At 42.0% G+C, this 23596-nt stretch overlaps 1 protein-coding gene across 2 annotated transcripts in view; it reads right to left on the bottom strand.

Moving 5' to 3' along the window:
- Positions 1–23596, bottom strand: part of RPS6KA3 (ribosomal protein S6 kinase A3) — a 139381-nt gene that overhangs the window by 103232 nt on the left and 12553 nt on the right. The window lies entirely within an intron of this gene.

Here is a 23596-nt window from a genome sequence, read left to right as displayed (position 1 = left end):
CACAATTTCTCTTCTCTGTTAGACAAAGCATTAAAGGTTTGCAGAAAATGCAATAAGTTTATCAGTCAATGAAATTGTAATTTTGTTTATGTTGATGAAAAAACAATAATATAATTTGGTATTAATATTTGAGTGTATGTGCGTAAACAGTTTGAATACCCTTTTTTCGTATTCTAGAGATTAATCTAACAAAGCACTCAACTGCTCATTTGCCCTAATTTAAAAAAAAAAAAAAGAAAAAAGGCTCCTGAAGATTTTCTGATGAGCCTTTCAACAGACCTTCTGTGCTGCTGTTTTGAAGTGACATTTAATGAATAAATCAGGATGAACAATGTATATTCATAACACAAGACATTTAGTAACATCATAGTGGGGTGTAGGCATCATTAATCAGACTGACGTATTACGTTTACTGTACTGCATGTTTTATTACAGCACTGCAAATGGGTGAACTGAAAATAGACCTAGATGGGCTTTTTGGAACTCTTCCATCCTACATGCCCTATGTAAAAGCTTGCCATTTTATCCTAAGCTGCCTCTCAAGAATTCTGTAAAGCTTTAAGTTTCTACATTAACTGCTGCATGCATTTCTAATGTTTATATAACTGTCTTGTAAGTGAAAGCATCTCTGTTGGTTAAAGTAACTTGCCTGATTTGGTAACATTCTTAGTAAGACCAAAGCAAAAGAGTAGACATTGATTTTTTTTTATATTCCATATTTAATTAGAACGATAATGGCACAAGAAAATATTTAATAGAACATCAGTAAATTAATTAACAATAACTACATAAATCTGTAATTTAACCACCACACAATTTCTGGCAAGTCAAAACACAGGAAATGTACCTTTATGAAAAAAAGATGTTAAAGACCTCATTTTTTCCAGTGCATTCAAGATCAATTCACAACGATTAAGCAAGTTTTTTTTCCCCCTAAACAGCAAGATGTCAAATAAAACTATCAACAAGCTTGTAATTAATTTAGTGAAAAAGTGTTTACTAACTTTTTGTAACTGTTGGTCTTTGAGATGGGTTGCACGTGTCCATTCCACTCTTGGTGTGTATGCGCCCCCTGCACAGTTGCTGGAAGTTTTTCCCTCAGTGGTACCTGTCAGAGCAGCTCGAGCTTCCTCTGCTGCTGTGTGCTGCTGACATGAGTATAAAGGGCCCAGCTGACCCAAAGCCTCCTCAATTCCTTCTTTCCAGAAACTCCGATGTAGAGGAGTAGGGTGGATGGATCGTGGAATGGACACGTGAAACATATCTTTAAGAACAGTTATGAAAGGTTAGTAACCATTTTTTCTTCTTTGAGTGGTAGCACATATGTATTCCACTCCTGGCGACTCCCAAGCAGTAATATAGGTGGAGGAATCAGAGTTCCTGTGCACATGGACTGTAGAACAGCTCAACCAAATTTGGCATCATCTTTAGAGTACTGGGTGATGGTGTAATTGGAGGAGAAAGTGTGCACTGATGACTAGGTTGCTGCTTTACAAACATCCTGAATAGGGATCTGAACTAGTAATACTGTTGAGGATGCTTCCATCTTGTGGAGTCAGCAGTCAGTTTGATTTGTGGTGAAATGCCTGCCAGATCATAACCAGCGCAGATCAAGAAATTATCCAAGACAAAATTCTTTGTGAGGAGACTGGAAGACCTTTCTTTCTGTTTGCTAGAGCCACGATCAGTCTGACAGACCAACAAAATGGTTTGGTTCTAAGTAGAATGAGAAAGCCTAACATTCAATGTGTTATAGCCATTGCTTGTCCACATTTGCATGTGGTTTTGGGTAAAAAAAAAAAAAACCACCAAGTAAATTGACCAATTGTTATGAAAATTTGAAAACTACTTTAGAGATACACCCTCATCCGGGTTTTAAGTAAATCTTATCTTTAAAGAAGATTGTATATGGTGGTTCGGATGTGAGGGCCCACAGTTCAGAGACCCTTCTGGCAGAAGTAATAGCAATTAGGAAAACCACCTTCCAGGAAATGCATAGTAAGGAGCACATTGTTAAAGGCTCAAGTGTTGGTCCCATTAAAGCTTGGACATGACCAAGTTCAGGTCCCAAGGGCAAATGGGTTCTCTTAGTTGAGGGTACCACCTTTCCAAGCCTTTCAACAATCTGATTGTCATGTCATTAGAAAAACTAGTTATCCATGTCAGGGTGGAAAGCTGGTATTGTTGCCAAGTGAAGCCTGATAGAGGAAATTGCTAAGCCCTGTTGTTTCGGGTGCAGCAGACAGACTCCAGTTTGACAAGCTCAGACAGAGAACAGCTTCCATTTTGACAGGTAGGCAGCCCTGATGGACAGCTTTTTACTACTTCCTCCAAGTAAGGCTGTTTTCTGAGATTTAGCCATGGAGCTTCCAGGCCATTAGATGAAGAGACTGCAGGTTCGGGTGGAGTAGCCAGCTCCGGTTTTGGGAGACTAGATTCAGCTGCAGCAGGAATGAGATTGGAGATGCCACTGAGAGGTCTAGTACAGTGGAGAACCAGTGTTGGCAGGGCCACGCTGGGGCTATTAATATAGCCTGAGCATGGCTGGCACTTGACTTTTAGTAGCACTCTGGGTAGGAGTGGGATTGGGGGAAAAGAGTAGCAAAGCTTTTCTGCCCAGGGTCGCACAAGACATCTGTGATTGATTCCAGACCCTGGTCTTGAAGTGGGCAGAACTGGTGACATTTTCTGTTTGACTTATTTACAAATGGGTCTATTTGGGGAGTCTTCCACTGCTGGAAAATGCATCTGGCTACCTCTGGACGAAGAGACTACTCATGACGACTCGAAAATGACCTGCTCAGGCAGTCTGCTGGCTTGTTCTGCATCCCTGGAAGGTGAGAGGCCTCAAGGTTGATTGAATGGGCTATGCAAAATTCCCATAGCTGCTTCCTAACGAAGGAGGTATGAGTGAGCTCCTCCCTGTCTACTGAAGTAAAACATAGCTGCAGTGTTGTCTGTAAGAACAAACAGGTTTCTCACTCTCATACGAGGAAGAAAAGCATGACAGGCAAGACGAATAGCCCCAAATTCTGATGTAGATATGAAGAGAGCTTCTTCAAAGGACCAAAGACCCTGAGTTCACAGGCATGAGGTCCCCACCCTATAGCCGAGAGTCATCGAGGGCAGATGAAGGGGACACTACACACACAGGGATGGTCTAGACAGTATTTGGTCCTGCCATGAGGGCAGGGGACTGGACCCAATGATGCCTCGAGGTCCCTTCCAGTCCTAGAATCTATGAAACATTGAGAGGGTCCAACTACCAATTCAGGGAAATGAGAACTCGTGGAGGAACCGTGTGCACAGCATCCAGCTGAAGATGGCTTAGCGAGTACACTGAGGTCAGCTATGTTTGGAGGTGTCTGAGGTGCAGTCTCATGTTGTACTACATATGTGCATGAAGCCATGTGCCCTAGGAGCTTTATGCAGTTTGGGGCTGTTTTGACTGGATGAACCTTCAGGTGTGTCATTAGAGATTGGAATCTTGACTGGAAAGGATGCACTGGCCTGGGCAGAGTCCAACACAATCCCTATAAACTCTATACTGGGCAAAGGATAGCCTGCATTGATCTATAGGCTTATGGCCTTGAATGCTGACTGAATGAGTCGAATGGTGGATATAACCTGGGCTTTGGATTGACCCCTGACTAGCCAGTCATCCAGATAAGGGTAGACCTGCACTCCTAGTTTCCTCAGGAAATCTGCTTAGCTATACATTTTGCAAACATTCAAGGAGCTGCAGGGAAGTTGAAAGGAAGCACCACTAACTGGTAATGTGAGCGCTTCGCTACAAACCTAAAGATGTTTCTGTGCCCTTGGTATATTGACACATGAAAGTAGGCGTCTCTTAAATCAAGGGCAGTATACCAGTCTCCAGACAGGGAATGCTGGATGCCAGGTTGACCATACAGAACTTTATCTCTTTGAGATAGTTAAGCTGATGCAGGTCTAGAATAGGTCTGAGACCTCCCTTTGCTTCTGGGGTTAGAAAATAACAGAAGCAGAAACCCTTCCCTCTTAAATTCTGTGGAACCTCCTCTTTGGCACCCATGTGAAGGAGAGATTGAACCTCCTGCACCAGAAGTTCTTCATGAGAGGGGTCCCTGGAGAGGGAAGGGGAAGTAGAAATAATCTGAAGGGTGTATCTCACTTCTCCAGTGCTCAACACCCAACAGTCTGTGGTAATACAGGATCGAGCACTGAGAAAAAAGGGAAAAGCGAGAACATCTCCGAGGATGGGAAATGTTGGACCCGACCTCCAATTAGGAAGATGACGACTCCTTCTTACCACGGAGGCACAGTTCCAGACAGTGCTAGTGATCAGTGCTGCGCTGCAGAGGCCCGCAGAAGAGCGAGCACCATGGGTTTTCCCTTTGACAGTACTGAAGGGCCAGCCATCAGGTGTACACGAGGCTGGCACAGTACTGAGTGCTGTAGCGTTTGTCCTGGTTGTTGGTTGTCCTGTGCCTGCCGGCACCAATAGCATCATTCTCGTACTGCCAGAGATACCAGCACCAACAGGGTCAAGAGTTCCCTGGCAGCCGCAAGTACCTCTGGTGTGGTGAGTATCAAGACAATGTCGGTGGATGTGGGAGGAGCTCCTTTTGGCTCTGGACTCATCAAAACCTGCGTACATGCAGAGTCAATGATGCCATTTTCTGCAGTACCAAAGCGGAGGAGTGCTTAGACTTAGACCACACTCTATTCTTAATCCTATGCCTACCAGACTTCAGTGCCAGGGATCTTGCCTTTTCGGCAGTCTGCTTCTTAGGCCTTTTCTTAGGCACAGGGGATGGTGAATGGTACTGGGACTCCGGCACGGTAGGAAACACACTCCTTCCTGATGCTCAGGCACTTGGTGCTGAGTCTGACCAAACGGGCTCAAATGGAAGTCTTAATGCCACCTCCAGGAGTAGAAAAACTTTAGCCTTGTGCAAGGCTTAAAGTCCCTGCAAATTTTGCAATGCTCTCAAATATGAGCTTCCCCAAGGGACTTTAAGTTACTCGAGAGCAGGTCGCTCATGGACATAACCTTATTGCAGGAAACACCGGGCTCAAATCCCAGTGATCAAAGCATTCCTTGGAACTGAAATTGAATGAAACTCTCAGACAGGGTAAAACCTAACTCATCATTAATAACATTATAAGCACTAAATTATTTACAATAAAAAACACTCCACTGCGAGTACTTGCAAAAGCAAGGTGAGCAGTTCCAGTGACAGTAACTGGCAGTAAGAAGGAACTGAGGGGGCTTGGGTTTAGCTGGGCTCTTTATACCAACGCCAGTGGCACATGGCAGCCGAGGACGCTTAGGCTGTCTCGACAGGTACCACACCAAGGAAAAAATTTTCCAGTGACTGTGCACGAGGCATGTGCACACCAAGAGTGGAATGCACACATGCATTCACTTGAAGAACTTAGAATAAACTTCCTTAATTGATAATTTTTCCAATTCTTACTGAGTTTAGGAAAACAATTTCTTGAAGACTATTCAGAGATTTACACATTATACGAGGTTTTCCTGGTTGGAAAATATTTTCTAAAAAAGTTATTACTTCTTTTTGTCCTGGCCACACAGGAACACAAGATGCAAAGAATGTGGTTCAATAAAGCCACAACTTTATTCACCTAATGAATCTGGGGATACCTGACAAATTGTACAGTGCAGGTCATCACTCTTTAAGTGTTTCCACCTACTGGGAGGGCTGCTGTCAGTCCTCACCCTTCCCAACCTGGTCCCAGACAGCCTGCTACTTGAACCCCACAACTATCCCCTCGTATGATGGTTAAGGGGGGCTGGTAAAGTCAGGGGGAACTGCCTCCTTGCTGCACCAGACATTAGGAGCCTCTCCCCCTGCTTTTTCCTTTTGGGGGGGGGGGGAATGCCTCTCTTTATACCCATTTCCAACTCCTTATACCCTCTGTAACGGACATCTGCCAAACTTTCTATCTAATAAATTGCAGCATCTTGACATAACCTCCTTACTATGTCCCTGACCTGCTGTGAGGAAAGTGAAAAACCCCACCCAGCCTCAGCCAATCTGCCAGTGAGGGAAAAATTCCTTCCCAGGCCCAAAAGAAAAAAGGCAACCAACACAAGCACACAGCAGATCATAAAACGCATTCCTACTCTGACCCCATGGGTGGGCACTGCTGATGGGTGACTAAGAGATCATTTCAGTATGCACAGAGTATAAATACCCACCCATTCCTCCAGTGCAAATGACAGGATAGAGTCCGCACTTGGGCCAGACACTTTCTGTTGCCTCCTTGGCTCCGCCTAGGTGAAATCTCCCTCTTCCCCCACCCCCAATAGTAGGAACCTATCACATTCAGTTGTGGTGAGCATATCTGTGATATTTATCTTCCAGAAAATTACAGAAAAATCTGTAGAGAAATTAGTTTCTCCCTTAACCCCACTAGGAACAATATTTTTGCTGCCTTTTCTTCTTAATCTGAAAACTTTCTGTTAGAACAAGCCCAACATTTGCCGGGGGGGGAGGGAAGGGGTGGAGGAGAGGAAAGATGGCTAGGCTAGACTTCTAATAGAAGTTTTCCAATTATAATTTTTGTGGTTCTGTAGCAAAAAGAATGAATTGCTGAACAGTGCTCTGGAGGATGCTTCATACTTTGCTTAAGAGCAGCATTTAACTGATGCTTCAAAAAAGGTCTTTTAATGTCCTAGTCCCTGTATGGAAAGGGGAAGTTAGATCTTCCCTGTGAATGTTCTCTTATCCTCCATGTCTCAGTCTGAAATCTAGGGCATTCATCTTCTCCCTGACCAACAGACTTGGCTGTATGATGGGATTAGGACTGTCCATCCCTTCCCGGAATTCTCCATCAGTACTTTTTGGCTCTGAAAATTAACTAGAATTCTGAGCATAAAATTATTAGCTTAAGAAATGCTTGTCACTGAAACAGAACCTTTGGGACTCAAGAAATTTGCCAACTCAACTTTGGGAGTCAAGATTACTGAATGCAGAATGCAGATTTTGACTGCTGGACATAGAGGGTAACACAAACACAGGCAGGACCCAGTTTCCCCTTCTTATGTCTTCTTTGTGTACTGAACTGTGGAACGTACAAAGCAGTATGCATCCCTTGGGAGGGAGGGAGGAAGATACCTACTAAATAAAAATATAACTAATCCTAATTATTGGGGAGGCAATGTGTTTTGCAATATCCTACTCCCTAAAGCCATGTCTGAGGACAAAAGGATATTGATATCAATCCTCTGTGCTTTTTTAAAGCGTGGACTGAGGCTCACATAAATACCTTGAGCTCCTATGAAGAGATCCTTAAGATTTCTCCACCCAACAAGCTGCTGATCCTCTGAGTGGACTGTAACAATGCGTAGTGGATCTACACCTGATTGTTTATACATCTCTGTGTTGCATGCTTTTATCCACCTTGCTATGAAGACCAATGCTTTCTGTCCTTTCACTGAACAAACCAACCAAAAAAACTACCACCACAACAAAAAGTGGATGTTCTAGAATATTGTCTGCTTAAGGGAGATCTTAATTGCTTGCCTAACATCCAGGCTGTGCCATTCCACCTCCTTTGGGTATTTTTGATTAGAACAGAAGACTAGAATTACAGTAAAACTTGCCTTAGCAACCACCTCTGAAGAGAGACTACTTGCAGAGGCCAGGGAACTTTTCCCCCTATAATTTAACTAGAATGCTTCTTTCATTTTGGCTTCTTTCATCATCGCCTCTCATAGCACAAAAATCAGAATTTTGCCCAAGTTACTCCATGTAGGCTGAGAGTTTCCATTATGCTACCAAAGTGCCTAACACCATCTCTGAGCAATGCGGGTATCTCAGTCCCTTCCTCCATGCTAACTGATTTTAATAGTTCTGGGTTTGGGTAAAGGATCAGGCTCTGGCTCAAAAATCTCTTTATAACCTGGCTGCCTGAGGAGGAATTACTGCTGCAGTTTTACCATTACCTGACCAAAGAGAATCATGGCAAGACTCAAACCTGTGAATCATGGCCTTCAGAGATAGCAAGGGGCAACTAGTATTACTGGGGTTTGTTTCCTAATTGCCCTCGTCTTACGGTTTAATACTGCTGCCCATCCCATAGCGTAAGTGTCTTCCACAATAAAATCCAGAGACTCTGGTACTTCTCCCTTTTCAGGATCAAAACTTTGCATAGGATAGTTTTTTTTCTCTCTTTGGGGCGGGGGGGTGTTTTGAGGCAAGGAGGGGATGTTTGATAGTCTTTCTGGTCCCAAGCCCCTGTTTGTATGTAGTGTCACTTATGGTGGACAGACTTTCCCAAAGAGGAAGATTTTGCAGTGGGTCAGACACTGGATTTGCCTGATGTCCTCTGGAAGACTGACATAGCTGGATCCCCTTGACAGAGAATGCTTCATCCTGTGCTTTGTGGTTACCATTGTCATGAAAATGGCAATTGTGGTGCTTCATGATCAAAATTTGTCTTGGATGAAGTTGGGGCTTGATCCATTAATTGCTTGGAAAAAGCTTTGAGTCCCCATTCTCTTATGCTACAAAGAATATAAAGTAAACACGCAAAACCTCTCCTTTCTAGCACCAACCCTATAGCCCTAATATCAAGCAGATGATTCATTACATCCTTCACTTTCTGGTGCCTGACAGAGTTTTGACCTGGCTGAAATTACAAACTTGTCCCTGGGGTTTCTGAGTAACTTGACAGCATAACCCTCTCTTGTTGTCTCCACTTTTCACTTGCCTGAGGAGACTGTCTCCCACAAATGAGCAAATATCGCAAGCTTCCCCTGGAAATAAATCTTCTTGGATATGGTACAGTCCAACATCAAGCAGTGGGCCTCTGGCTAATAGGCCTTCCAGAAGAACCCAGGCTGGAGTTTGTGGATTTGTTGGAATTAGAAAATCTACCTCAGTTTTCTTATCTGAAGTCTCTGTCGTCCTCTGTGGGTATGTCTACACAGCAATGTAAGCCTAGGGTTAGTGGGACTTGAGGCAGCTGATGCATGTTAGAGAACCCAGGACTTGAGTGTCTACACTGATTGCTAACCCTATGTTAAGAAATTTCTAGCCCAGGCTCAAACCTGGGGCTCTCGCTTCCACACTGCAGCACACAGACCTAAGTCAAGCCAACCATATCCCACACTCCTTAGTGCCCTCCCCAAATGTGGCCACTCTAGCCCTTTGACAGTGGTGCCACATTTTGGGAGGGCACTAAGGAGTGTGGGATATGGTTGGCTTGACTCGGGTCTGCGTGTAGACACCAGAGTCCCAGGTTCGTGCCTGGATTAGAGAATTCTTAACATAGGGTTAGCAATCAGTGTAGACACTCAAGCCCTGAGTTCTCTAACATGTGTCATCTGCCTCAAGTCCCATAAACCTTGGGCTTACCATTGCAGTGGGGACATACCATGTATAGTTCATGTTTCTGAAATGAGGATTTAGCTCTTGTTGAACTGATCTGAAGGAAGAAACTTCTTTCCCTTCTCTTTCGACTGTGCTACTACAATATTCATGTCTGAGGCATTTATCTCTTCAGTATCTGGAAGAGATCATAACATGCTTTGGCTGCAAGTCCCCATTCCACAGAGCAAGACAAAGATGTATTTTTGTAGCCACACTAAAGACTATGGATTGTGCTGCATAATGAGGGTATCCAGAGAAACGTCTGCTATGAAAAAGAGGCTGCCAGAGAAATCTTGTCCAGAGTGGATTTCAGACTGCTTCAGTTAATCTGCCCATAACTTGTCCAAACAGGAGAGAGCATCAGAGGACATTTAAGGCTGAGGTAGAGGCCCAAAAATCCTTTCTAAAGATTATTCAAATTATTGTTCTTTTGGTAAAAATTCTATCAGAAAGAATCGTTGCATCTTTGATACAGAAGAATGGCCACCTTTGGCAGGGTGATAAGTTTCTTTTGATTTCCAGGAATGGAGTAGAATCTCTGGATCTGTATGTCGAGAAATGTAGGTTTACTTGGAAACTCATACAGACCTAAACACATCTTCAAAAGGTAGGATAGTAAGATAACAGAATTTTGTGTTGAGCTGGGAAATACTCCCAAGAGGCTTTTTTTAGACTTTTCTTGATCCACTGCTTTCTGAGCTTGCTGAACCATTCTATAGCAGACACGACTTTATCTGACAAACGTTCAAAAAGGTGTGGGGGGACGAGGGGGAGAGGAGCCAGAGTTTCTTCTAAGTGTGCATGATGCAAGTCTGATCATTCTCCAGAGAGGAATGTCTTTTTCATTATTATATTTAGGCTCCTATTTGCACTTTTGAACTATTTTATGAAAGGAGTCAGGTGAGGAAAGAGGAGAAGAGTCAAAAGACTTGCTTTGCTTTTCCCTTTCTTCCTGGGATTTTTTCCTTGATGAAGAATTCTTTTCACTCAGCAGAGATTCCATCAGATTATAATCTAAACTGCAAAACAACCTGGGGCAGGTTTATGTTCAGACACTTTACACCTTCACTTTGAGCCTTCTTAGTTGAACTTATCGCCTTCGAATCAATTTTTTCTTGGAAAGCTAAGGGGAATCATGATTAGAACTCTCCAACAGGAGATAGTCTTAGCTAACCTCTCAGGGATAGAGAGGTCTGGAACCTATTGCTACCCATTCTGGATGTCTGATTCCTGCCAGCTAGGGAGAAATGGGAATATCCATGGGCACATAAGTAGCCTGATTGGCCAGGCTGAAGTACAGCTATTTCAGGACCTCTGGGGGTTCTTCCGATGACAGAGGGGAGAGTGTCCCTGGCTACTGGCAATGTTAGGGGGGTGACTGGTCACTCTCCCCAAATCTAGATTCAGCTGATCTGGCACTGCTGGCCTGGGCTCTGAGGTAGGTGCTGTGGGAGCTGCTGGTTCTGAGCTCTAATCATAGTTGCCATGGCTCCTGGCAGCTTGACCACTGCAACTCCTGCTGCTCTTGTGGGTCTGGCCACTGTCACTGCTCCTGGTGGTTCCAACACCATCTTTGTAGAAAAAACATCACTGCTCTTGCTGCCTCCAGTGTAAAAAGGAGTTTGGGCCCAATCCAGAGGCTCAGCATGGACCTTTTCCCTCACAGCATCTAGGAATGCTGCTACCCTTTCCCTCAGAGGTGAGGGAAGGACCTAGCCCTTTTCAGGACTACCCTCCACTGTGCCTGAGAAGCATCTGCACATGAGGTACTCTGCACCGCAAGTACCATAATTCCCATTGAGGAGAGTGGATCCTAGCAGAATTGACAAAATTCCTGAGGATATGCAATTTAGGAATATATTTTGAATATTTTATTTCTAATAAGAGAAACTACCATTTAAAAAAGTTTTAAAAGAATCCTCAAAATCCAGAAGAGAGACCAACCCTTGGTCTGTCACCTGCACAGATATGGAAGTGAACTCTCAAGAATTCCAAGAATAGGTGGTTCTAGTGGAGTTTAGTGCAGGGCCGTCCCTAGCTATTTTGGTGCCCTATGCAGCCCCCCCATCCCCGCAGTGGGCTATATGGAGCCCCAGGCCTCTGCGGGGGGGGGGACCTCCTGGCCCCAGCCCACTACGCTCTGCTCCTCTGGCTCCCAGTCTTAGGTGGCAATGGGGAACCGTCCCCCAGCACTCACTGGCGACTGGGCATTCTTTAGACGTTGTAGCACATCACTGGAAAATCTGTTAAGTCTGAATTGGGAGACAAAGTGATCTGACAATTTTTGCTCTCTGAATACTTACTAACAACTGTTAGACTGCTAACCCTATTTCCTCAAAAACATCATATGGGACCATGACAAAAGATCTAGATTCTGTCAATAATTTATATTTTATGGCGCGAGAAGAGAGATATGGATGGCCATAACAGGCACATCTGAACCTGCATGCTGACCCAGTTCTGAACACAGGATTACACCCTAGAGTTTGTATGTGAACAGAGTTTTTGGAACATATTCCCCTCAAATCCACTTTTGGTCAAGGTGAATAGACAGAAGTGGCCAATCCCAGTGAGTTATGTTGCTATCAGACCTCAATAGGCAAACGCAAAGGACAAGTTGAAAGACCAAGCTGGAGATGTGAGCTGGTGTTGGTAACAGACATTTAAAAAGCTATTAGATTAATATTGTAATGCCAGAAAGGGCATTTGTGATCAATTAGTCTGATCTTTGGCAACAGACCAAAGATTTTCATCAAGTGATACCTGAATCAAGCCCATTACTTCTGGTTAAGCTAAAGCATGTATTTAAGAAAGACACCCAATCTTGATATAAACATTTAAAGTGATGACAAATCCACCACACCCCTTGGTAAGTTTTTCCAAACATTATTTATCCTCACTTAAAAACTGGCACTTGAATTCTAGTATAAATCTGTCCAGCTTCTGCTTCCCTCAACTGATCTTGTTATGCCCCTTTCTGCTACATTAAAGTGCCATCTACTATCTGAAATGTTTTCCATGTGCAGGTACTTATAAACTTGAATCCAATCACTTCTTAAATGTTTCTTTGATAAGCTAAATAGATTTTGCTGATTAGTCTCATTGTAAGGCAGGTTTTCCAGACTTTAAATTATTCTTGTGTCTCTTTTCTGAATCCTTTCCAATTTTCAGCATCCTTTTTTGAAGTGCTGACAGTAGAACTAGACACAGTATTCCAGTAATGGTTCACTAATACTGTATACAGTAGTAATACCACCAATCTACTTCTAACCAATATTTTCCTGTTTATGCATACAAGAATCACATTTGCTCTCTAAACCACTGCACCCTGTGCTCATGTTTAGATGGCTTATCCACCACGACCTAAAAGTCATTTTCTGAGTCACTGCTTTCCAAAACAGTCTCCCATCTTGTCAGTGTGACCTACATTCTTTGTTTCTAGATGTACAACCTTATATTTAACTATTAAAATTCAGGTTAAAGTAAAGTAAAGTAAAACTAGCTTACAGTGTGAATCAGATGGCTCTCTAAAACTGAAGACAGCTATCACTCCACTAATTTGTGTCATCTGCAAATGTTACCAACAATATTGTTTTCTTCCAGATCATTGATAAATATATTGAATATCAATGAGGCAAGTATAGATCCCTGTGGGTTTACTATAGGTGATGTTGGTGGCCTGTGAAACGCAGGAGATCAGACTAGAAGATCTGGTGGTCCCTTCTGGCCTTAAATTCTTACTAGAATCTCTTCCATTGGATGATTCCCTATTTAAAATTATTCTGAATTCTGAAATCTGTTAGTAAAGACAGTTTTTTAAATCCAATTAATACAGGCTACATTTATTTTGTAGAGCGCTAGTTTTTAAATTAAAGTGTCAGGATCACAATTAGGGAATCCTTGCCTTATTTTTGCAGATCCAATATCCATTTCTATGTAAACAGGAACCAGAAACCAGACACTGAGACTGAGCTCCTCTGCTGGCTTGGTTTCCAACAAAAACAAAAAGATGTCAGATCTACAAATATCTATTAAATTATTTGATAAGAACGGTCAACTTTCTATAAGAACAAAAGATAAAAAGACCAGCTCTAAAATGAAAATCTAGTTATTTCATAACTAAATATGAGTTAAACTATTTCCACAGAGTTGAAAACTTACCTTCCCCCCCCATAGCACTTATTAACAGTTCCTGCCACTGAGAGCAACAGTTTGTGATTGTAATGTACACTGTACTTATTGGACACGCCCAGTCAGCGTTCTCTTTTTATTAAAGTAACATTACTACAGTTAGTCAAGCGTGAAGGGTTAGAAAGTGTTATCTGGGCAGTCATAAAGGATAGAAACTGTTTTTGTACAGGAAAGCTTAGATTCTGTGAAAAGTAATAGAGAAAAGTTTTACTCACTCTGGGCAAATGGATTTTGAGTATTCATCAACAGAAAAGATATGAATGAAAAGGAAAGCACTGTGGGAAGTTACCTGAGCCTGTTGCAAGCACTGCTGGAAGTTTCCTCTGCCTATTTATCTTAACCCCTGAATGTGTTTACCAATTACAGTTCAGTTGAATATTACTACATCTAGCAAAGTTCTGTGACCTATATTGAAAATATACTATATGAAATTTCTAGTAGAAAAGTAATAATATAGGGAATAATTTAAACATCATTCAGTACATTTAAAGTTTCTGTTAATGAAGTTACATAAGAATAATAATGTTCTAGTACCCCACTGTTAAGGACAGTAATCCTACAGGATGATATCAAGCGATTTTAAAAGGATGACTCAATGTTGGCACAGCTCCTGACTCATACATAATTTCCCTTTCCTCCCCTCCCTTAAGTCAGGAAGTCTCCTAGATGCATTTACTTTCTGTAACTTGTTATGAATGTCAGGACAAATCACTTCAGTGCTATCTAGAAAACTAAAATATCCCCATAAACAACTTTATAAAAGCAAACAAGATATACAAAATCCAAACCAGTCATCTTTTATCTGATATGCCAGGGTTTAAGAAATGTTTTTCGCATTAAAAACAAAATTAAATCGTGTATAATGTGATAACACTATTACGTGTGTTTTTAAAATAGCACTCAGACTCCATACAACCCTCTAAACTTCTTTAAATAAAAATATTGCCTTTCAGAATATTTTAATAGCCTAAGAACATTTCACAGCGTCTTGAGGCTTTAGAAAAAAGTTAGTGAGGTACAGTATGGTATAAAATGTCTGTCTAGTTTAAAATGATATCGTCAACTGAACTTTGGCCCAAAATTTGAATTCTGAACAAAAAAAAGTTTATAAAACTGACAATTACAAACTGTTCATACAATTTTTCTATAAATTCATTAAAAACAGCTGCTTCTGAAGTAAACCATGTTTGAAATGCCAACACAGTAAACACTGTAGTCCTTAAAAGCTGAAAGTGAAATTTACCATAAATGGAAGTAAAACAGACAGAATATCAGTGTCGGAGAAAAACTGGCTTCCACATCAGTTCTGTCAAAGGTATTATATAGCCCCCCTTCACCCATCTATCCAAGAGAAGCAAAAAAGGAGTGTACATTTACTTCCACTTTAATAATCAATAAGTGAAGATATTTGTTTAAATAATACATTCTACGTTTGTTCCCCTTTAAAAATATGGAAAGAAAGGGAGGTAAAGCTTTTAAAATATTAGGTATAGTCAATGCCAAATGACACCACAGGTAGGGTTTTATATTTTTGCCTTAGAGAAGAAAAGTTTTCCACACTTTCAAACAGAGGGCTTTTTAAAAAAAAATTTTTTTTAACCTACCAGTGTATTTTGGTAGCCAAAGAAACAAATTCTATTTATATTCTTGTTCTTCTCTCTGGGTATCCTGTTTCCTTTCCCCTCCCAGCCTCACACAATCATTATTCTGGCTTTGATTTGAAATCAGTGAAGAAGCTGGGCTTTCAGGCTGCTATGTCTATGTGTTTATATTATGCCAGCCAGCATGGCGCTTTGCTCCATGCCCTAGCTACTGTTTCAATGGCCTACGCAGAGTAGAAATTGAGGACCCTTCTTATTAGGCTGAACTCTGCCCACTCCTTTCACATTGCTGAAGGCCAGAGAAGGTGGCAGAGTCTCAATAGTTCCTCCTGCCCCATGTCAGCTTAATGGTGAGGATATAGATAAGGCCCTCTGGTCAACATATCTGGCTCGTCAACATATCTGGCTCCAGCAGTACTGGGAGAGATGAACTCTAAAGATGTTTCTTCCCTCAAAGTTCCTTTGGTCTCCAGACTTTCTGACTGAGGTGCAGGGGCAGGGATTGGGGCAAGGAGAAGGAGGAGGTAACTAGGTTCCCCCAGGTACAGCAGCAGGGTGAAATCCCACTGCTCAGGGTGAAGTAGAATTGCAGGAGCAGTTGTAAAACTGTACAATTCCTATGATCATCTAGTTAATCTAGGTATTATTCATAAAAAAATCCACATTACATTTTAAAACTACATATTTTTCTTTTGATCAAACAGTACGAAATTATCTCATTAACTAGACTGTGGATGTCAGCATAGGGGGGAAAAAACACTCGGGGTGTAACTTGCATTTCCTAGTGATTTCAATGCAAAGTTCACAAATTTTGATCCCATTCTTTGTGAGCACTTTCAGTGAAAGCCATTAAACAATTTTTCTATTACAAAGAGAGAAATTCAGCTGCCAGTGTGGTTAGAAAAAAAATTCTTGAACATGTGCAGTACCCCAAGTTTTCCACCTATAAAAACTATCAATTTAGAGAAAAAGGGGAGGGAATATCAACCCAATGACAGAGCAATAATATTTTATTTAGAGTCTACTGCTGCTGACACCACACACAATTTCTATTTTTATTAATTTGACAAAAAACTATTTTAGAGGTATACTAAAATGTATCCTGCCTGAGCAACAGTATATATACAGTGGCTTGGTCAAATAAATCATATTACAAATTCCTCTGTGGAACATTTCGAAACCCTCAACTTCAAATATATAGCAATGCTGCTAAAAAAAAGTAGCAAGTCAATCTTGGCCAATTTCTGCTTATCAATTCCATGAAATTTTGCATTTTAATTTTTAAAAACATATTTTAAAAAGTAATACCAGCATCCTAAGACACACAAGCAATTCTTCAAACTGAAAAATGCTTAACTCATTGGAGGAACATGAATTCATTTTTGAGCTTCAGAGATGATAAAATTATAAACACCATGTTACTGTATGTATATACATATGAATATTGCATATCTCTGTACGACTAGAAAATTTTGTGTAGGAGGGAACAATTGTGTGCCTAGAAGGTTCCTTTAAACTATGTAAAAAAGAGGAATATCAAAATTGTATAATTTGTTAAAGTTAAAAATTGCTGTTATTGGTACCATTTAAGTTGAGCTAGGCATATAATCTATTAAAATCTTAGCTATAATGCAAGCAAAAAAGTGTCACTTTTCCTAATAAGCGATCGGCTACTAGCTTCTTAATATTTAAAAGGCAGATATTTAATGTAATTTATAAACTAAAATTCTTTGAGTTATATTTCAAGATATGTTAAACTGCATTTGTACAGTACTTTGCAAATATAAAAAACTAACTACTAAGTATCAAGTTTAAAACAAATCTGGAATTTGACCCAGAAAATTTTAAAATATGTAGTTAACAGTCAAAAATATTCCCGAAGAAATGCTACTCCGAACATAAGTTTAACAGAAAATAAGGTTTCCACTTCATTTTAAAAAATATATGAACTGAATACAAAAATAATGAATTTAAATACATCAGAAGTTTACGAGTTAGTTCATTCATAGATGTAGTTCACAGAGCAGTAAATATCACAATCCACCTTAAAAATTATCAGTTTAATTACAGTTTGCACAATGCAAAACCTTTGTTTAATTCTTTTAAATTAGAAACCAAACTTACCCGAATAGAGCGAATACGTAGAGCCAGAAACTTAAACATGGCTAGGAAACCATGATGTTTAAATTTTCTGACTGAGTGATCGTAAATTTAACAGGGAAGACCAAACCCTAATGTTCTTGCTGCTACTAGCTGTTCCGGCAATTAGAAAATTTCCTGTCAGGCGAGTCAGATACTGTTAGAAAAACGAGGCCTGATTTCCCCTTCCCTCCCCACCCCCGGTGGTAAAGTAAGAAAAAAATGGAAGGCAATAGTATTCATGTAGCTAATAGTGTGGAGATTAGCACAGGAAGCCTACTAAGCAGACTGATAGCAAAATGATGTTGCAGAAGTAAAGATGTTATTTATTCCTGGTTCCTCCCTCACAAAAAAAACATGAGCATCTGTCTCAAAAAATAAAGTTGCTAAACAACATACTAACTGTTAAGCCAAACAGGAATACTAATTTAAATTTATCATGGATATTTGTATTTTATATGAGTGTGTGTCTGAACAGACAACTAAGGAGTATTTTAAAGGTATAGTAAATCAATATTTTAGCTTCCTTTCCAAGGAAATGCAGTGTGCTTATACAGTTTATTTATATTCATTCACTTATGCATGCAAAGGGTTGGAGAAGGAAATCCACCCAGGTGAGGAGGGCCATGTGCAAGACCCTCTGCACCATATAAGTGCTGCGTAGCGGCTGCACAGCCATGCACTGGACCCTGTCCACTCTCTACATGTTGCAGAAAAGGTCTGTGTACCACCACTATCCAGAAGACAACACTGGGGTCTGGCCACAGGTAGGGCTGCATGTATTCATTTATTTGAATCTAATGACCCAATGCAACTGGCTGACTTATGCACAAACTTTATCCTTTAAAGAGAATATCTTGCAGTGTTTACCTATTTAACTGGTTTAAAATACTTTTTTAAAACTACTCTCCCGAAATCTGGCCTAACAGCTATGTCTAAGGAATAGTGCTTTATAAAAGCCAGTAAGTTACTCCACATGGTTGCCTTGGAGGTCTCCAATATTTGGCACATCCGAATCAGACTGAAGAAGTTGCTTGAGTTCTGGTGGAGCAAGCATTGATGTTCAGTACCAACCAACTAACAACACAAAGATGCATTGCATGATCTTCTCACAGAGTCACAGTCTCGATGCTCTGAAACCGCTCTGAATGAAGTCAAGCAGGACTCTAGTGTAGTGTCTCCACCCTGAGGACACACTCTCACCAGGGCAAAAAGCCTCCTTGGCTTCAGTGCTTCCTGTATCTGACCTCAGATCATTCAGCAGCACCCAGTTCGCACCATGAGCTTCCCACAGTGAGTCCACCTGGAAGGGACACCTAGGAAAGACTTACACACACCAAAGAGGCCATCAACTCCAACTTTGCAGTCAGCAGTGACTCTCAGCCAGCGTTGTAATACAGAAGAGTTTATTAGTCAACAGGATCATAGTGTAGAACAGAGCTTGTTAGCACAGAAATCAGGAACATTCAGCAAAGTCCACCTTGGGGGGAAACCAGACCCTAGAGCTCTCCCTGAGTCCCAAACCAGGAGACTGCTTAGCTTCCCGCAGCCAGCCTCAATCAGGACCTGCTGCCCCGCCTCCTTCGTCTCTTTTCCGGGCAAACAAGTCACCTGGCCTGCACCTCTCATTTTGTTCTCCAACACTTCTGGCTAATTCTTGCAAAGGAGGGGGCCCCACCATCAGTTGCCAGGATACAGTGTTGACCATTCTCTGTGCCCAGGCAATCAGTCACGCCTGCCCTCTAGGGGTCTCTGCAATGATCACACACTCGTATCCCACCATAAACGTAGGGGAAACTGAGGTACACACATAGTATTCAGACAAAGCATTAAGAACATTCCCACTTCGTCACAGATTTTGAGAGTCTTTGTGAGGAGATAGTCTGGCCTTATGAATGCCCTAGTTTAGCCAGAAAGAGACAGTGCAACAGCTGTCCCTACAATGAAGTATGGTGAACACAGCCAAAGCTGCAAGATACAATTAAGCAGAGGTGTAAGGATTTCCATCTGCTGGTTTACAGGCTTTTAAATAAAGTATTTGACTTTTCATGCTGTGCTCAAAGTCTAAATTTATTACTAGGATCTGAGGAGCTGTTTGCACATCTTAAAAAGATAATAAAAGCACAAAAAGAACCAGTGATGCTACCTTTCATAGGAGTATTATATTAGGATGCATCAGTGAGATGAAATTTGCTGCAATACTTCTTCACTTTCATACCTGTCATTAATGTGTCTGACACATGTACACCTAGAGAGCTATTACAGATCTCATCTATTCTAGAACTACAATACTAAGATATTAAATACTAAATATAGTCTTCCCCAAAAAGAAGAATTACTTACCTGTACAGTAACTGGAGTTTTTAGATGTTTTAAACCCTATGGCTGCTCCACTATAGGACGTGCTAATGCCTGTTGCTGAGGCACTCTTGATTGGAGATTTTAGCCAGTAGTGTCCACAGGTCCGTGGCTGCACCCTACACCCTCTTGTGCTCTGGTGGGAGGGTATACTGGAAGAGGAGGACCAGCCATTTCTCCAGGTCCTTCTCAACTATGAAGTCCAAAGAGACTCCGCAGCAGAAGGGAAGGAGAGTAGGTGCTGGAGCACCCACATGGACAAAAGATCTCTAAGAACATCTCTAACATCTAGAACTTCAGCTACTATACAGGTAAGTAACCTCTCTTACTTCTTTGAGTTATGGTTCCTCTGGGTACCCCACCATAGAAAACCCCAAGCAGTAACTTCATTTGGATGCAGGTACTGAGGAGGCAGATCCAGCAGAGAACTGAGAACAGTGTCACCAAAGGCCATATGCCTCCTGGAAGCAGTGACTGAAGAATATGTGAACAGAGTACCAGGTCACATCCCTGCAAACGTCCATAATGTATACATCTTTAAGTAGGACTATCAAGATGGATTGGCCCCTGGTGTAATGTGCAGTCACTCTAGGAAGGAGATGCACCTCAAAATCTTTTTAACAAGCTTGAATATACATTGAAATGCACTTAGAAAGTCTGAGTAGAAGTCAGCTGTCTTGTCATTCTCTCAGTGAAGGAGATGAAGAGTCTGGGGGAAGCCCTGAAAGGCCCAGTTCCCTTGAAACAGAAGGCAAGGGTCCTTCTTAAGACCAGGGAATGGAGCCTAGGCTCTTCCCTCAAAGGATGAGGCTTGGGGTAAAATACTGGTCACCAAATGTCCTGATTTATATGGATTTCTGAGGAGACCTTAGGTAGGAAGCAAGAATGGGGGCACCAGGTCACCCACAGTAGAAAGTCATGTGAGGGAAGTCAGCCATGAGTGTCCCATGGGAGAGGAATGTGGATTGTACAGGGGACCTAAACAGAGGTCCATGGGAATCTGGGAATGCACCAAGGATGATGGGGAAGTATGGTCTGTACCCTCCATGTGTATTCAAGCTGAGGACGGTACCAAGACAGTGCAGAAGCATGGTCAAGGGCATTTTTGTGCCTGTAACCCAAAGAAGGCAATTCGGGAGCATGGGCTGAAGAAGGCTTCTTAGAGAAGTCCCTGTTCCCAGAGGAGTCCTTATGTCTGGAGGTCTTCGCTTCCGGTACTATGATGGGGCTGATCAGGTTGATTTGCTAAAAGACTTCTCATTGTGGGGTATACTGGAAGTCTTCCTGATGGGTACCAGCATCTCAGTACCAGGGCCTGCAGAAGCCTCAGCAGTACCCATACTAGGATGCAAAGGTCTCCTTTTTTCCTGGCCTCAGAGATGATTTTTTCTTTTCACGTCTCTATCTGGCAAATTGGCTTTTTCCCTTTTAGAGTGCTTCCCTTTCAAAGCTGCTCCATGAGTTTTGCTCACAGATGTATTGGTGGGGAAACGCCTTCAACTTATCTTCCCTCATCTTGTGAGATCTGCTCTTAAAGCTGGCACATATCTTGTGCTCACTTTATATTATTTTTTATTACAAATATTTGCACTGTAAAAAAGATAAACTAAAGAAATACTATTTTTCAATTCACCTCATACAAGTGCAATTTCTTTATCATGAAATATATGGCAGAATGTGGGTAAAACCATAGAGCAGGAGACATACAATTCTTCCCCAAGGAGTACAGTCACAAATTTAATTTAACCCATTGTTTAACAAGTGTCATCAGCATGGAAGCTCTGGAATGGTGGCTGATGCATAAAGGGACGTACAAATGTTTAGCATAGCTGGCATGTAAATACCATGCAACGTCAGCTACACCTGTTCTCACTTTCAGGTGACATTGTAAATAAGAAGCGGGTAGTGTTATCTTCCATAAATGTAAACAAACTTGTTTGTCTTAGCTTGTTTGTTTAATTTATTTCCAGTTGTGTTCCTGAAAAATGCTACTTTAAGTGAAACCATATTAAGCAAATCCAATTTCCCCATAAGCATTAATGTAATTTGGAGGGTTAGGTTCTTTTCTCTGGCGAAATGCTCCCTGATAACGTGTGTGTGTGTGTGTGTGTGTGTGTGTGTGTGTGTGTGTGTGTGTGTGTGTGTACACACACACACACAGAGTATAAGTTTTAAACAATTTAATACTGTACACAGAAATGATGATTGTGAAGCTTGGTTGAGGTGGTGAAGTCAGAGGGTGGGATATTTACCAGGAAATGCTTTACTGCTAAATGATGAACTAGCACTCAGCTGAACCCTCAAGGGTTAACACATTGTTCTTAATGTAGTCTCTCACTCTACAAGGCAGCACGAATGGAGGAAGGCAAGACAGCATGGCGGAGAGAGACAGAGACACACACCTTGTGTGAGAGAGACACACGCATTGCCCCTTTAAGTACGCTGACCCCACTCTAAGTACATTGCCTTTTTAATTAGATCAGCAAGTTGAGCCAGCAGCTGCTGTCACCAAACTCCCTCTGTCCTGAGTCCTGTTCTGTCCCGCTCCCCCGCTCTGTGGAGATGGGGTGCAGGAGTGGGGCTCAGGGGCAGGGGGGGACACCCTGACATTAGCACCCCTCTTCCCTGCCCCTCCCACCCCTTGCACAGCAAGCAGGAAGATCCCAGGAGAAGCTCATGGCAGTGGGGAGAGGGACAGCTGAACTGCCAGGCAACTGATAGCCTGCTGGGCAGCTGCCACATAGAGAACTTAGGGGAACGGAGAGGTGATAGGGAGGCTGCCAGTCCACCCTGGTTCCAAACCCCCACCAGCTAGCTTCAACGGGATGCTCTTTCTGCAAGCAGCGGACAAAGTAGCTGGCTGCCAAACAACCTTATAAGGGAGCATTGCACAACTTTAAACAAGCATGTTCTCTAATTGATCAGGAACAAAACAACGTTAATTGGGATGACTTTAAGTGAGGAGTTACTGTACCGTAAAGCTAGTTAGTACCAAGGTTAGTTAACGCTGAGGATGCAGTTGGTGCAAAGGCACCAGGTACCAAGGTCATTGGTGCTGGGGTTGGTGCTGAGGGGCTGATACCATGGGCAGCACTGTCCTTAGATGAAGAGAGTACTGAGTGAGCTACTTTAAATGTCAGTAACAGAGTATATGTATGGGGCTTCTCAAACTTAAGACCTTTCACTGAGTTTGCACAAGTCAAGGTGACTCTTCTGCCTCTTGCTAAATGCCATGGAAGGCAACCTAAGTATAAGCATGCCTTTGGAGCAGTGCTCCTTTCTGCCTCTGACAAATGTTGATACCGACATAGTGGTAAATGAATGAGGCCTCTGAGACGAAGCAGTCCAGAAGCTTGGGAGTGTCACAGCTCACCAGGTCACAGACAGACCAACTAACTTGCATGTTGAGGCTCTCCAAAAATCTCCATTACTTTGCAGCTTGCATTGACTGCTCCAGGAGGAAAAGTTTCAGCCTCATCGCCCTTGTTCTCTGGGTGGGCTTGGAGAAAGACCACCACACAGAACAACATTCAAGAATGTGTCTTTCCCCACAACATATCAGGCACTAAGAGTGACCATTTTTGATGCGTAAGGAAACGTCACATGAGAGATGTCTTAAATCCTGGTTTCTTGGCTTCTGCCATGATCCCAGTGCCCCTGAATGATGGAGGGAGAGGGTGGCTAGGCTAACAGAAACTTATTGTCTAAATATGCTAAATAAATAAAAAGGTTGTACAGGCCAATGGACAAAAGGAAACTTAATTATGTTAACTAATACCAATACAACTAATAACTAAGATAACCTAATTGGCATGGTGCACACGGTAAGGGAACATGGCCAATGGTTTGATCTCACAGCCAAGGCAGTAAGAACTGAGGGTTGGCTGGGCCTGCTCTATCTTTTATGCCCCCAGGTGGGGC

Source organism: Mauremys mutica, chromosome 1 (assembly GCF_020497125.1).
Source record: "Mauremys mutica isolate MM-2020 ecotype Southern chromosome 1, ASM2049712v1, whole genome shotgun sequence".
In the NCBI taxonomy this organism is placed as follows: Eukaryota; Metazoa; Chordata; order Testudines; family Geoemydidae; genus Mauremys; species Mauremys mutica.
The sequence above is the reverse complement of the archived record's forward strand: the minus strand, read 5'-3'. Positions and strand labels throughout refer to the sequence as shown.